The 14,756-nt window shown below is 42.3% G+C and overlaps 1 protein-coding gene across 2 annotated transcripts in view; it reads left to right on the top strand.

The window, feature by feature from the left end:
- Positions 1-4,591: 4,591 nt before the first annotated feature.
- frem1a (Fras1 related extracellular matrix 1a) overlaps positions 4,592-14,756 on the top strand; it is a 149,768-nt gene continuing 139,603 nt past the window's right edge. Inside the window, exon 1 of one of the 2 annotated variants that reach the window (XM_052019493.1) lies at positions 4,592-4,863. The gene's annotated coding sequence lies outside the window, so the exon portion shown is untranslated. Of the gene's footprint in view, positions 4,864-13,634; positions 13,750-14,756 lie in introns of those variants that run through there. The other variant, XM_052019495.1, reaches the window with a different exon arrangement.

The following is a 14,756-nucleotide window of genomic DNA, read 5'->3' as shown; positions in this document are numbered from 1 at the left end:
AAAACAGAAGCAGAAATAGGCCACTAGGCCCCTCAAGCCTGCCCCACCATTCAATATGATCATGGCCGATCCATGCTAGCCTCTCTTCTGTTCCAGTTCCCCACAACCCTCAATTCCTTGATTTTTCAAATAATTATCTATCTCCATCTTAAATACATTGATTGATCTGACCTCCACACCCTCAGGGGCAGAGAATTCCAGATATTCATTACTCTCTGAGAGAAGAAATTTTAATGCACCTCAGTTTTAAATAACCAGCCCCTTATTTTGTAACTATGTTCCCTTATTCATGACTCTCCCTCTAGTGAAAACATCTCAACATTTACCCTGTTGGGCCCCCTTACTGTCTTATATGTTTGAGTAAGGTCACCCCTCATTCTTCTAAACACCAAGGAATACAGATTCTTGAGGGGGTGTGATTTGTCGATACACATCCAAATGTCCTACAATGCAATACTTGCAAGATTAAATACACTGTTGCTGTGTTTTCTGCCTTACTTCAAGATATATTTGCTTTGTGAGACTTCAAGAACACCCGTAACAACTCCCATCGTTATATCACTTCTAAAGTAGTCAAGTGTCCCAATATGTTAAGATTGACACCTAGTCATGTATGAAAATGTTAGGGCAAATGACCAATAGCTTAGTCAGTGAGCATCTTACAGGAGGAGGGAGAGGTAGAGGTAGAAGAGGTGGAAAAGTTCAGGGTGGGATTTCCAGAGCTCACAGCCTTAATAAATGTAGAAACTGCCATCAATGGTTGTAATGTGAAAGGTCATGGCTGTCATGTGACACCAGTGTCAATCAGGGTCTAGCCCCACCCAACCATTTAGCAGCACACTCTGACCATTGGTCCCTGTGCACACCTCTCATATCTGGCCACAGCCCATTGGACTTCTTGAATTACCTGAGCTAACTCCACCCAGCTCTCCAGCACAATAAAGGATGTCACATGTGTGTGGCCCTTTCTCTCTCTTGATTGCTGTTGGGGTCAAAACCACGTTGAGGGACCGCTGGTAAGAGTGTGTGCGTCCACAGGGATTTAGTGGCATTTTTAAGTAGATCCCTAGTAGTGTAGATCCATTGCTCCTCCCAGAGACAGGGAGGGGTTCAGGCACCGTATTGCGTTTTTCTCTGACCATTTGTAACCAGCTTACTGTGTGTGTTTGAGTCTGTACACTTCACCCCCATTGTGACTCCCCTCACGTTTTGCGATTACCCGAATGCGTGGATGAGAGTGTGCATCTGTTCCTGTCATTCTGTTCCCGCATTTGTCTTTGTAAATAAATTCTTTTTAAAATCCAAAGACTGTGTCTGGATATCTCTGCTTTTGAGACCCAAAAGACCCTTTTCCCACCGCAATGGTGGAGTGATTGAAGTCAAGGATACCAAGAGCCCAGGGTAAGAGGAGAATAGTTATCTCCAAGCTAATTTAGAGTTGAATAAGATGGGAGGGTTGAGATCGTGATGTGATTTGAAGGTAAAATTGAGAATTCTTAAAGTGAGATGATGTGTAAACATGTTGATGATGTTTAGCAAGCAAAGGTTTCAATGGACACACTGGAAGATGCAAGTTTAGAACTGATGAGAGTCAATTATTATTCATAACACATCATCAGTTAATTGGCCTTGATCCCAAGTCAGTGGTTGAGAAACTTTATCATTGGTTGAAAAATAAATACTGGTGACCAGACTCCTGAATCTTTACATACAGTTTGCATTTTCATCAAAGTGAACACTTTACTTTTGATCTCCTTTTTTCAAATATAATAGTAAAGTTTTTTGGGTTGATTTTGAAAATCCCTGGCAAGTTTCTTCTTTCACTCCCTTTTTGCTGCCACCTTCTCTTGCTGTCTACCAGGATTTCTCTGGCTTTTGCATTTTTGAATTTTTTTTTAAGTTTAGCTTATCCCTTATCTCTTTAATTGTCTGTTCTTCTGTTGGCAATAGAGTTCTTTTCTCTAGGTTCTGTTTCAAGTTGATTTGCTTTGAACATCTCCCACTGATTTTCAGACACTTTACCCATTACTAGATCTGTGCAGTATGTAGGGGACGATCCCTGACATGCCACATTGAAGCAGAGGAAATTGAAGGTGATATTGGAGGATGATCTTAAGAGCAGTTGGGTCTTGTATGCCCACTTTCAAGCTTATGTGCCTGGCAGTAGTTGGGATGTTTGCTTGATGGTAAAGACACTTATCATCAGTGCCCTTACCATCTGGGCAGAAGGTAAGATAGGCTTGCTAGCGAAGTCAGTATCATCTAAATTAATAAATTGGTTTATTATTGTCAGCGAGAAATGTAGACAGAGTCCACAGAGGGGAGGCTGGTTTCCGTGATGTGCTGAGCTGTGCCCACAACTCTCTGCAGTTTCTTGTGGTCTCAGGCAGAGCAGTTGCCATAACAAGCTGTGATGCATCAGGATGGGATGCTTTCTATGGTGCATCTATAAAAATTGGTGTGGGTCAATGGGAAGTTGCTGAATTTCTTTAGCCTCCTGAGGAAGTAGAGATGCTGTTGTGTTGTCTTGGTCATGGCGTTTGTGATTGAACCAGGACAGGCTATTGGTGACGTTCACTCCTGGATAAAATCAGAAGTGAATAAGGGATGAAAGGGAAGTCAAGTGTGAGAAGGAGGATTAAATCTTAGAGGGCAGGAGGATTTAGCTCCAATTGTGGTCATGGCATCTGTTGTGGCTCTTCCCATAATTGCTTCCACCCTGTTTTCCATGGGGTTAGGACATCTGAGTCCACTTCTAGCTTTTGCCATGTTTATACCACTTCCTCCTGCATTAGAAAGAGAAATGTATAAGTAATTGTCATGCAAGGTGGTGAGCTGATATGTTGTCTTGAGTGAAAAGCTGGCAGGATGTGAGGTGATCTGTATGTGGTGGATGTCAGGCTTGCAATAATGCTTAGGGTGAGCGTTAGGTGAAGCACAGGAAGGAGTTCAGATAGACGGACCTTGTAGTTGGTGAATGATATGGGTGTGGTAATCTGTGTACTGTATGAATGCACTTGGCAGATGTATTCATTAACTTTGATTAGTTGCAAGATCACACAACTTCCAAGTCCTGGCACTGACCTTTGAAGCTCTTTATTTTCACTGCCTTTTGATTATATTTGTGAAGTGCTTCCTGGCTAACCCACCTCCACCATCACTCTGATCTCCTCCCTCCCTCCTCACTGAGTACAAGACAAGTCTCCCCCTTTCAAATCTGTGCATTGCGATCCATGCCCATATTAAGGTCTCATCCAATTGAATCCCCCTCATTTACATCGATATGCAATGACATGAAATAGACTGAGTGAAAAAAATCCTGGTGATGAATCTTATCAAAAGGCTTTGATAGGACCTCCAAAGCAGCAGACAACTAAAAGCCATTTACAAGACCACAAAAATTGTATTTGTATTTTATGCTTAATTTATATTGTGTGTTGTCTGTACCTACGTGCCTATGCTGTTGTGGCAAGCAAGTTTTTCATTGTACCTGTATTTGTGTACATGACAATTAACTTGACTTGACTTGAAACAGGAGTAGGAGGCCTTCAAGCCTGCCCCACCATTCAATATGATCATGTCTGATCTCTACTGGCCTCAACTCCTCTTTCGTGTCAGTTGATTATAACCCTCAATTCCTTGATCTTTCAAATATTTATCTATCTCCACCTTAGTGATCTGCCCTCCACTGCCCTCTGGGGCAGCAACTTCCAGAAAGTCACTCCCCTCTGACAAAGGAATTTCTATGCACCTCTGTTTTAAATGGCTGGTTCTTTATCTTATAACTATGTCCCCTTGTTCATGACTCTCCCACTCTTTGCTCTTCACTCTTTCCCAAATCAGATTTAGCTGCAAAGTTACTACTGGCATCGGTTCCAGCCATAATGCACCTCCTCTTTAAGAAATGCAGACCAGTTTTAAGTAGTGCAGGCTAACTTTAAGTAGTGGATATCACTTATGATACTGAGTCTCCTACTGATGTGTGCAGCCAATGAACAGGAAGAGTGGCCTGCAGAAATTATTCTTTGAACAGGTAGCACAAAAGTGGCACAACCCCAGCATCACGCTGAAAAGACACAGGACAATTGTGCATTGCGATCCATGCCTATATTAAGGTCTCATCCAATTGAATCCCCTTCATTTAGATTGATATGCAATGACATGAAATAGATAGTGAGTGAAAAAAATCCTAATATTGAATTTTATCAGAAGGATTAAATTGGAAATTAATTACAATTTGCATGTATTTTGGGAATATGGTGGGATAAGGAATGCAGGGATGCCTTAGTATTTACAAATTGCCGTTGATTAGTTGTAGTACCAGACTCCAATAATATTATTCATAAAAAGTGCATAAAGCAAAAAAAATGCATTTGAATACTTTTTGAACAGTGTGCCGGTGAAAGTGTTAAAAAGTTTGTTCAATGGAGCTCTGACATAGACCAAACAAAGTGGTAATCTTTACAAAACACACAAAACACAGCTGTCTCAGTTATGCCGTCTGTTCCTCATGACCCATAAACCAGTTCTACGCTTGCGTCGTTAATCAGATGAAAAGCAATGACTCTCCCCACTACCACCCTGATGTAAAGCCATGAAGGTGTTGTCATAGTTCTGAGTGCACAGAGCTGGGAGGTGCTTTGATCTGCAGTTTTGCTATTTATCTTCACTCCTTTCCGGTTAGATGAGCTTTTTAAACTAGGAACCTCTTAAGGGAGGCCCCACACAGTTCTTACACTCAGCCACAAGGCATTCTGATGAGCAACGCTATGTAAAGAGCTTCAATTTTCCAGTTGGCATATATGTACGCAAAATCTGAAGTCACCTGGAGAGGAACTTCTTACTGGAGAACTGTTGTAAAAGGTAAAAATCTTGAATAATATTCACTCATAAAAGTTTGCCTTTATGTTGGATGGCAAAAAGTATTCTGTATCACTAAGTTTAAAATGAACAAGGGAGCTGAGTAATATCATGGGGTAAAAATTTTATTTTCTTTAACCAATATTAATTCCAAGACCAATCAGTCATTGTTTGTTGTGGTTGCTAGTCTCTTAACATAATCTGTAGAAATCCTTTTGAAAGACAAGGTCATTTTAAGAGCTACTTTCTGAATGAACTGAATGACAAGTATTTAATCAACTGTGTTTCTTATGGTGTGTGTACTGAAGGCATTTTTAAATAGTTATACATGTCACAATAAGTAGCACTTGTGTTGTTTTCAGTTGAAGTGCTTTGTTTGATGGCTTGGTGGGACATAAGTCTAGCCTAGGACTAGAAATAGTTTAATTATATTGTACTTGGGGTTATTACTGAGGAATTCAACCTTGCTAAATTGTGTATGTTGTACAGTACTGTAATTTATGTGATTTGGATAAAGTCAAAAGATATATATTCATAGTTTTGTGTATAAAAGGATGATTAACTAGCAGCTGGGGGTTAAATTTGATAGCCCCTAGGACTGATCTGAGGGTGGGGGGGGGGGGGGGGGCTTGTGACACATGATTAACACCCTCCATTGATTACAATGCAGGCAGCACGCCAACTTCATACTGAACGCTCCCTTCAATGATTTCAGTGTCCAGCCTGACTGGATGCATTAGCAGGGGACCGACGTTCTGAGTGGTTGACTCCTTTTAGCTCGAGCTGCTTAAAGCCAGGCTGCATCTCTTAAAGCAGAGGTGTATAGTGGCTGGAACAGGTGCCAGCAGTTGTGCTGATCCAAAAAGTATTGATAAATGGCACAGCCAAAGTCATTAAGGGATGGAGGACACAAGCATTATGGCATTAGGTTATTGATTGGCCCCGATCTCAGCAAATGGTCTCCCCATTGTAGGAAGGATATGGAGTGGGTTCAGAAAAGGTTTACCAGGGTGCTGCCTGGATTTGAGAGCATGTGCTATAAAGGGGTTGGACAAACAAGGGCTTTTTTCTCTGGAGTGCTGGAGGCTGACAGGAGACCTGATAGAAGTTTACAAAATTATGTGAGACATATTTAGAGTAGACAGCTGGTATCTTTTTCCCTGGGTTGAAATGTCTAATACTAGAGGGCATGTATTTAAGGTGAGAGGAGATGAGTCCAAAGGAGATGTGCGGGGCAAGTTTTTTTTTACACGGGGAGTGGTGGGTGTCCGGAATGTGCTGCGGGGTGGTGGAGGCATATACGAGAGAGGCATTTTAGAGGCTCTTAGATAGGCACATGAACATGCAGAGAATGGAGGGATATGGAAAATGTGCAGAAGGGATTAGTGTAATTAGGCACAACATTCTGGTCCGAAAGGCCTGTTCCTGTGCTATTCTGTTCTGTTCTCTATTCTATGTTCTATGGAGGTTATGGCCTACCCTTGCTAACATGGATGAGAAGGTGTTCCAGACAATGAACTGGAGGTGGAGGAGATGCAAAGATTCTGATTCAGATTAGTTTATTGTCATATACCATGGCGCAATCAAAGTCCTTGCTTGCATGAAGCTCAGAGTAAACAGTATACTTGGTAATAATAAATACAACAATAAATAGTGAAGAGCACAAAACAACAGAATGATGCAAAGACTGTAGTGAGAAACTGAAGTAGTGCAAAAAGACATGTTGAAGTGACAATGGAATAACTGAGAGGAAGAATTAAAAGTATGGGAACATGCAGCACTACCAGGAAGAGGGTGTGAAAGATCCCCACCATCTGAGTCATGCCCTCTTCTCACTGCTATTGTCAGGCAGGAGGTACAGAAGTCTGAAGTCCCACGTGACCAGGAACAACTACTTTCCTATAACCATCAGGTTCATGAACCAGCCTGCAAAACTCTAACCCTACCTCAGCAATGAAACACTATGGAGCACCTCTTGCATTGCCATGGACTTGTCTTCGATTGTGTCTTTGTTTTTGTTTGCACTAAGGTCTTACTTTTGTAGTCTTTTTTCACTGTATGGTATAACTTTGTCAAATTTATAATCAGAATCAGATTAATTATCACTGACTTATGACATGAAATTTGTTGTTTTCTGTACCAGCAGCAAGACACAAAATTGCTATAAATTGCAAAAACAAATAGTGCAGAAAAAATGAAAACTATGTTGTGCTGACATTTTATCCTGCTCTAAGATCTATACAACCCTTCCATCCCACATAGCCCCCTATTTTTCTATTATTCATTTGTCTATCTAAGATTCTCTTAAATATCCGTAATGTATCTGCCCCCACAACCTCTGCAGGCAGTGTGTTCCACGCACCCACCACTGTGTTTAAAAAAAAACTTACCCCTGACATCCCCCTTATACCTTCCTCCAATCACCTTAAAATTATGTCCCCTTGTGTTAGCCATTGTCGCATTGAGGAAAAAGTCTCTGACTGTCTGCTCGATCTATGCCTCTTATCTTGTACACCTCTATCAAGTCCCCTCTCATCCTCTAAAGAGAAAAACCCTAGCTCACTCAGCCTATCCTCATAAGACATGCTCTCCAATCCAGGCAGCATCCTGGTAAATCTCCTCTGCACCCTCTCTAAAGCTTCCACCACCTTCCTATAATAAGGTGGCCTGTACGTGGTCTAAATCCCTTAATGCCCTGCCTGTCCATGTGTCTGTCTAAATGCCTCTTAAATGTTGCTCTCAAGTCTGCTTCTACCACCTCCCCTAGCAGTACATTCCAGGTATTGACCACTCTTTATGTAAAAAAAATACTTGCCTTGTAAATGTCCTTTAAACATTCCCCCTCTCACCTTAAAGCTATGCTGGAAACAAAACTCTGACTATCTATGCTATTTATGCCTCTGACAAATACCCACCTTTATGAACTTCTATCAGGTTCCAACTCTTCAGAAAACATTCCAGGTTTGTCCAACACAATCTGCTGGAGGAGTTCAGTGGGCTGAGCAGCATCTGTGGGAGGAAAGAAATTGTCAAAGTTTTGGATCGAAACCCTGCAAATTTGTCCAACGTCTCCTTCTAAGTAACACTAATCCAGGCAACATCCTGGTGAACCTCTCCTGCAGCATCTCCAAAGCCTCTGCATCCTTCCTGTAATGCAGCAACCAGAACTGTACGCAGTACTCAAATGTGTCCTAAGCAAAGTTTTATACAACTACACCATGACTTCCTGACTTTTATACTCAACAGCCCAACCAATGAAGGCAAACTTATGTCCCTTGTGTGGCTGAACTCTGAAGTTTAACGACAACATCAGTAACTGGTATTTATGCAGTGGTTTTAAGTGTTGGATTTGACTGTTTTAATTAGTTGTTTTAAAACATGTATAGTGTTTAATACACCAAGTGGCTGCACAAGAAATGGCCACTTCCTAGCTGCTTGGTTCATCCATCAAGTGAATGTGTTTTTTCGTTGGTTGGTTTGGCCACAGGTATATAATAGGTTTCCTGATTGGACTATTGTTAGCTAAGGAGCACCTCTTATTGCAGGTATAAATGTTTTTTGTTAATCACACTCTTGCTTTCTTCCCCCACCACTGGCCCTTAGCTCATCTTTAGTTCCTTTTGTCTCAGCTCATCTCCTAGTAGTAAAGCTAGTGCCATGTGCTCTGTGACTGTTTCTTTGTTTTAAACTTTTCCAATAAACTTTTTAAACTTTGTGAAGCACCAAGTTGTTTTCAACTCATTCCTGGATCCCTGAAAGAGCCTGCAGATTCAAAAATAACAGGATCCGACAAGAGGTAAACATTGTATGCAAAAAAAAACAAACTGCTGGAGGAACTGCTGGGCCCTGGGGAGCAGTGTAGAACAGAGGGACCTAGGAGTACAAGTACATAGTTTGCTGAAAGAGCCATCACAGACAGGGTGGTGAAGAAGGCATTTGGCACAGTGGCCTTCAGTCAGGGCATTGGGTATAGTAATTGGGGTGTTACGTTGCAGTTGTACAAGACATTGGTGAGACAGCACTTGGAGTACTGGGTACAGTTTTGGTCACCCTATTACAAGAAAGACATTATTAAGCTAGAAAGTGTGCAGAGAAGATTTATGGGGATGCTGCCGGGACTTGAGGGACTTAGTTATAGGGAGAGATTGGGCAGGCTAGGACTTTATTCCTTAGAACAGAGGAGATTGAGGGGTGACCTTATAGAAGTGTATAAAATCATGAGGGGTATAGACATGGTGAATGCACATAAACTTCCCCCAGGGAAGGGGAACTAGAGGGCATAGGTTTAAAGTGAGAGGGGAAAGATTTAAAAGGGAACTGAAGGACAACTTCTTCACACAGAAGGTGGTGCATATATGGAACAAGCTGCCAGGGAAAGTAGTTGAGGCAGGTACAATAACAACATTTAAAAGACATTTGGATAAGTACATTGACAGGAAAACTTAGAGGGATATGGGCCAAATGTGGGCAAATGGGACCATCTTAGATGGGCATCATGTTTGGCATGAATAAATTGGGCCAGAGGGCCTGTTTCCATGCTGTATTTCTCTGACTCTGTAACTCAATGGGTCAGGCAGCAGCTGTGGAGGCAGAGGGATGGTTATGTCTTGGGTTGAGACCCTGCCTCAGGTCTAAGTGTACACTTTCAGCCCTGATGCAGGGTCTTGACCTGAAACATCAACCATCCCTCTGCCCACACCAGATGCTGCCTGACCCACTGAGTTCCTCTAGCAGTTTGTTTTGTTACTCTAGATTATAGCACCTGTAGTCTCTTGTGTCTCTATAAACCATTTTATGGTTCTTCTCATAGGGTTAACAGATATCATGCCAAAGAGGATTATAGCTGGTCACAGATTTGAGCAGAGATAGGCTATGAGGATGTGTGGAGAAGGTTTGTGTGGCAGTGGGGGTGGCAAGGAGGTGAAAAAGGCAAGGAAGTGGAGGGAATTGCAAAGATTCTTAGTGGTTGACATTAAGGGGGGGCTTGAAAAAGGCAGCCTGTAATAGGCTGCAATCAGGAGAGGCAACTACTGGGAGCAATACAAGACTGAATGTTCTTTTGATGACTATTTTCTGCATGAGATAACAAGGCAAATTTAGTAAGAGGGAACATGCTGTTTTTTCCACATGTCTTGAGTAATATCCACTGTCCAGCATTCTAATTTATAGTTGGAAGCAGAACAATTCCTCTTGCTCTGGATCTACTCTCACAGTGGAAATGAGCCTGCAGTATTTCTGGCACTATTGTTTGTTTTGATCATAATTCAAGTGGAAGTTCTTCTACATGTTCTTTAAACAAAAATAAACTCCTTGTTGCCCGTTATCCTTTGTTTTCTCTCCTGAAGCCACTGATGTTAAGTCCCACCTTCACCTTCAATGGAATCAAAAGGAAAATGATGGGGAAATGATGAAGTGGCCTCTTTGACTACACTCAAGGAAGGGTTGGCCAAAATCTCCCTGAAGTTAAGAACAGGAATCCAGTCAAATCCCTGTGGAATTTCAGCCTAAAGTGTACATGAAACATTAAAGAGACAAAAACAAACAGAAGAAACTGAATTTAAACAAGGCTATGAGAGTTAATGATAATCCTTTGGAAATGTTTGATGTTTTAAAAGAGATAATGATAGTGGAACTCCCTCTTTAGCAGCACATCTGCTCTTAACTGTTGTTACAGAAATAAGTTTATTGCATGCCAACACAAAAATTCATTATCTGAAATCCTTGGGGATCCATTCAGTTCCAGCTCTGAAGGAACTCGCTCATCCTCATTTAAACAGAAGCTGGCTACTACTTCCCAGAAAGAAGTTCATGTAGTTTCAGGGCCTTCATACTATATATCTGGTTATTATTTTATTGAGATCCTAAGGCAATGAGTGGCAGAAGTGTTCTACCTGTTAGAATTTCTTCAGGGGAAACTTAGAATGAAAGACATCAAGGAGATTATACAGAGCCAATAGTACCATCCAACACGCCTTTGACTGTACTCACGTTGGACTGTTTTCACATGTGATAAAAGCATTTAGAGTAATAGTGTTGTACAGCACAGAAATAAGTCCTTCAGCCCACCATGTCCATGCAATTTGGTAATTAGTTGATTATTGTCTCATGTACTGAGATACAATGAAAAGCTTTAGTTTGCATGCCACCCAGACAGATCACTTCTTCACATCAGTGTATTGAGGTAGTACAAGGGAAAAGCAACAAAATGCAGAATAGTGTTACAGTTACAGAGAGAGTGCAGGCAGACAATAAGGGGCAAGGGCCACAATGAGGTTGATTGTGAGGTCAAGAGTTCATCTTTATCATACAAGCGGTCCATTCAAGAGTCTTATAACAGCAGGATAGAAACTGTCCTTGAGTCTAGTGGGACATATTCTCAATTTTGTATCTTCTACCCAATGGAAGGGGGGAGAAAAGAGTGCGTCTGGGGTGGGAGGGGTCCTTGATTACGTAGGCTGCTTTCCCAAGGCAGCAGGAAGTGCAGACAAGAGCCCATGGAGGGGAGGCTGGTTTTCATGATGGACTTGGGCTGTGTTCACAACTCTGTAATTTTTTGTGGTCTTGGGCAGAGCAATTGCCATACCAAGCTGTGGTGCATCTGAATAGGATGCTTTCTGTGGTGCATCAGTAAAAATTGACGAGGTCAGTGGGGACATGTCGAATTTCCTGAACCTTCTCATGAAGTAGAGGCACTTTCTTGCCCTTAGTGTTTGTGGCTGGACCAGGCCAAGTTATTGGTGATATTTACACCAAGGAACTAGAAGCTCTCAACCATCTCCACCTTGGCACCATTGCCTACCTGCACTATTCCCATTTGCGTGCTATAGGTCTATATCCTTCCATGCCTTGCCTTTTTAAGTATCTGTTTAAATGCCCCTTAAAGGTAGTAATTATGTCTGAATGTAGATGTATATTTGTGTCATCTCCCGTCAGAACCCTGTCTCACCAATGTGCTTTAAAAACCTGGTTGTGAGTGGCTGCATGAGAAAGTGTGATCTCATTCTTGCTCTTACCTCCTTCCATCCACACTACGTTGTTGACCACAGGGAAGACCTGTGAAGTTACATGTAGAACAACATGTCTGCAGTCATCCATCCTACACAAAACATGTTGTGTGTTGTTGAATGGGGTTGAATCTGGATTGCTCCATTATGATTGCGAATTGAAGTCTACAGCTGAATTACTCTCTCAGCAAAGGCTTCATACTGTCAAAAACGCCTACAGAGCCTTTCCAAAGACTGTCTAAATAGTGATGGAATCTTTACATTCTCTTAAATGTAAGAACCAGGTAAGTTCCACCTCCGTTACAAGTTTCTGTTCCCACTATTAATGGCCTCAATTTTCAAGGAGGTTTCAACCTTCCTGAAAAGGCCCTCACAGACAATTTGCTGATTGGCCTTGGATTCTGCACTCCATACAGAGTCCACTGATGGATAAGCAAATTCCTACAGATATCCCGAAGTATGCTGGGGCAATCTGCCCACTGAACCTCGGGCAGGTTGGACCACATCGCTGGTTGAACAACTCCGTATGTTTCAATGGAGAAGACTGGCTGTAGGTCAGCAAAGTAAGATTCAGGTGCATTGTTTAAAGAAATGGTGTTTATTTGAACATATTGTTTTGTGCTTTAGTTTTTAGAAGTTTTTAGGTGTGTTTTATTTCTATTGCTTTTGAATTCTTGTGAATGTTTGACATTTACAACAATTCTTGCCATTTGACAGCTGGTTTAGCTTCACTGGCCAAATACTTCCATGGGATTTGTGATTGGAAAGCCCAGTGACAACCAGGTGACAGTTGGCCTCAACCCAAAGGTTTTTGTCATTCGATCTGGTCTATCTAAGAGTGAGTTTAATAGGTACCTAACTGGTGTGTGTGAGTGGCTCCCACCCTGGGAAATTCAGAGTTGGTGGTATAACTAACCTTGGAAATTGGGTGCAGATGACAGAACTGTTCTGGATGAAGTTTGCGCTTATTTTTAACCATTTACAAGAAAATGTCTCCACTTTTCTTATGGAGCAAATTATATTTGGAATTCTTTGCTTGGATAAAATAATATCAATTAAAGTAAAATTAACAAGAAAGACAGAAAATAAAAACAGAAAATGCTGGAAATATTCTGCAGATCAGGCTGCATCTGTAGGAAGAGAAGTAGAGTTGACGAGTGTGACAAAAGGTCTTCAACCTGAAATGTTTGTTTCTCTTCCCACAGTTGTGGCCTGCCCTTCTGAGTTTTTCCAGTATTTCTATCCACCAAGCTTCAGTTGTCACAAAATGTCCCTGCTTTCAATGATAAGTGTTGGGAATAAGTGGGAGGACAGGTGCACCTGCATCTGACTTCCAGAGCGTTCAGTACTTCTGTGATGTCGTACTAAAGTACGAATGTCTGGAATGCACAGATGTGCATGCTGCAACTGGCTGCACTTCTCTGCAGACCCACCTGCTTGCTGTAGTTCTCTAGGCTTTTATTCTGGCATCTGATCTTTCTTTCCAGTCCTGATGCAGGGTCTTAACCCGAAATGTCGACTGTTCACTTCCCTCCATAGATGCTGCCTGACCTGCTGTGTTCCTCCAGCATTTCATGTATGTTGCTCCAGATTTCCAGCATCTGTTAGTCTCTCTTGTGGCTCTGATCTGTTCCTCCTATTCACATCCGACTTTCCCTACATCTCTGTCTCATAATTAATAAGATGCAGATGGTGTAAGCAAACACCACCCGTTTCTCAATGCCCACCTAACCCCCAACCACAGCCATACTCTTACCCTGATCTGTTTACAGGTAGCCAGTATCTCCCACCAACTTTGAGCCACAAGGACAAAGCACCTGACTGCTCAGCATATGTTGTGATACCGGATCTGCACATGGTGATTGACCTACAGCCAGGGCCTAGGGTAAGTGCCAGCTCTCCCGAATGGGAGGTCACATGAAAGTCCGTCTCCAGGACGGTGAGATGAGGACTTTGATGGGACATCTCACAGGCATGCCTGATGAAATCCAATTGGTGCCTGAGTGAAAACCTGAAATGTTGAAAGCTGTTCCTCCCAGGCACATGGATTCTAGAGATATAACTCTCAGTGCAAAAAAAATGGTGTATTGTTCCATTTCTCACTTGTTGGCGAGGTAGCTAAACCCCCGATGTCTATTGGGGCACTGGGACCACCCAGACAACATCCGACTGCTGCAGCAGATTGTCAGGCTGCCATGCAAACTCAAGTTGCTGCTGTTTGTGGCTTTGAATAAAAGGGTCTTTAAAGGTGTCTGTTTACAACAACAACAACTTGTCCTCCACAAGGATCCCAGAGGCACTGCCCAGGGAAGGAGCAAAGAGGCTCTGCACCTGATCAAGGCCAGGCACTGGAATGATTGCCACCAGCTGGTGGTTCAGCACCTGGCTTCAGACACCATCAATGAGAATCACTGCCCAAGTCTGCTGTCTCCCTCAGCACAATGATGTTCATGATCTGTCACTCTACCCTTGATATTGCCTCCAGCCAACTAGCCCAGGTTGGTGCTGGTGCACAGTGTGACAGTGCTGTCTGACACCAGGCCAACCAGCACCCAAAAGCTGACCTTCACGGTCATCTGCAGCCTTCTCTGTTATAACTGAGGTGCCTTGTCCATCTTGGCTGTAGCCACATGGGGAACAGTGCTTAGAAAGAACGACACACAGAAATGCCTGTGGAAGATTCAAGGAATTTCAATGTATTATCATGGACCTAGCCATAGAGAGAAACGGCATGGAAACAGGCCATTTGGCCTACTGAATCTGTACCAACCATCAACCACTTATTTACACTAATCTTGTATTAATCCTAAATTTTATTCTCCCTTCACTCTCAATCAACTTCCCCCAGATTCTGCCATTCACCTACATACTAGAGGCAATACAGTGGCCAAC

Source organism: Pristis pectinata, chromosome 7, assembly GCF_009764475.1.
Source record: "Pristis pectinata isolate sPriPec2 chromosome 7, sPriPec2.1.pri, whole genome shotgun sequence".
In the NCBI taxonomy this organism is placed as follows: domain Eukaryota; kingdom Metazoa; phylum Chordata; class Chondrichthyes; order Rhinopristiformes; family Pristidae; genus Pristis; species Pristis pectinata.
This window is presented reverse-complemented; position numbering and strand designations above follow the sequence as displayed.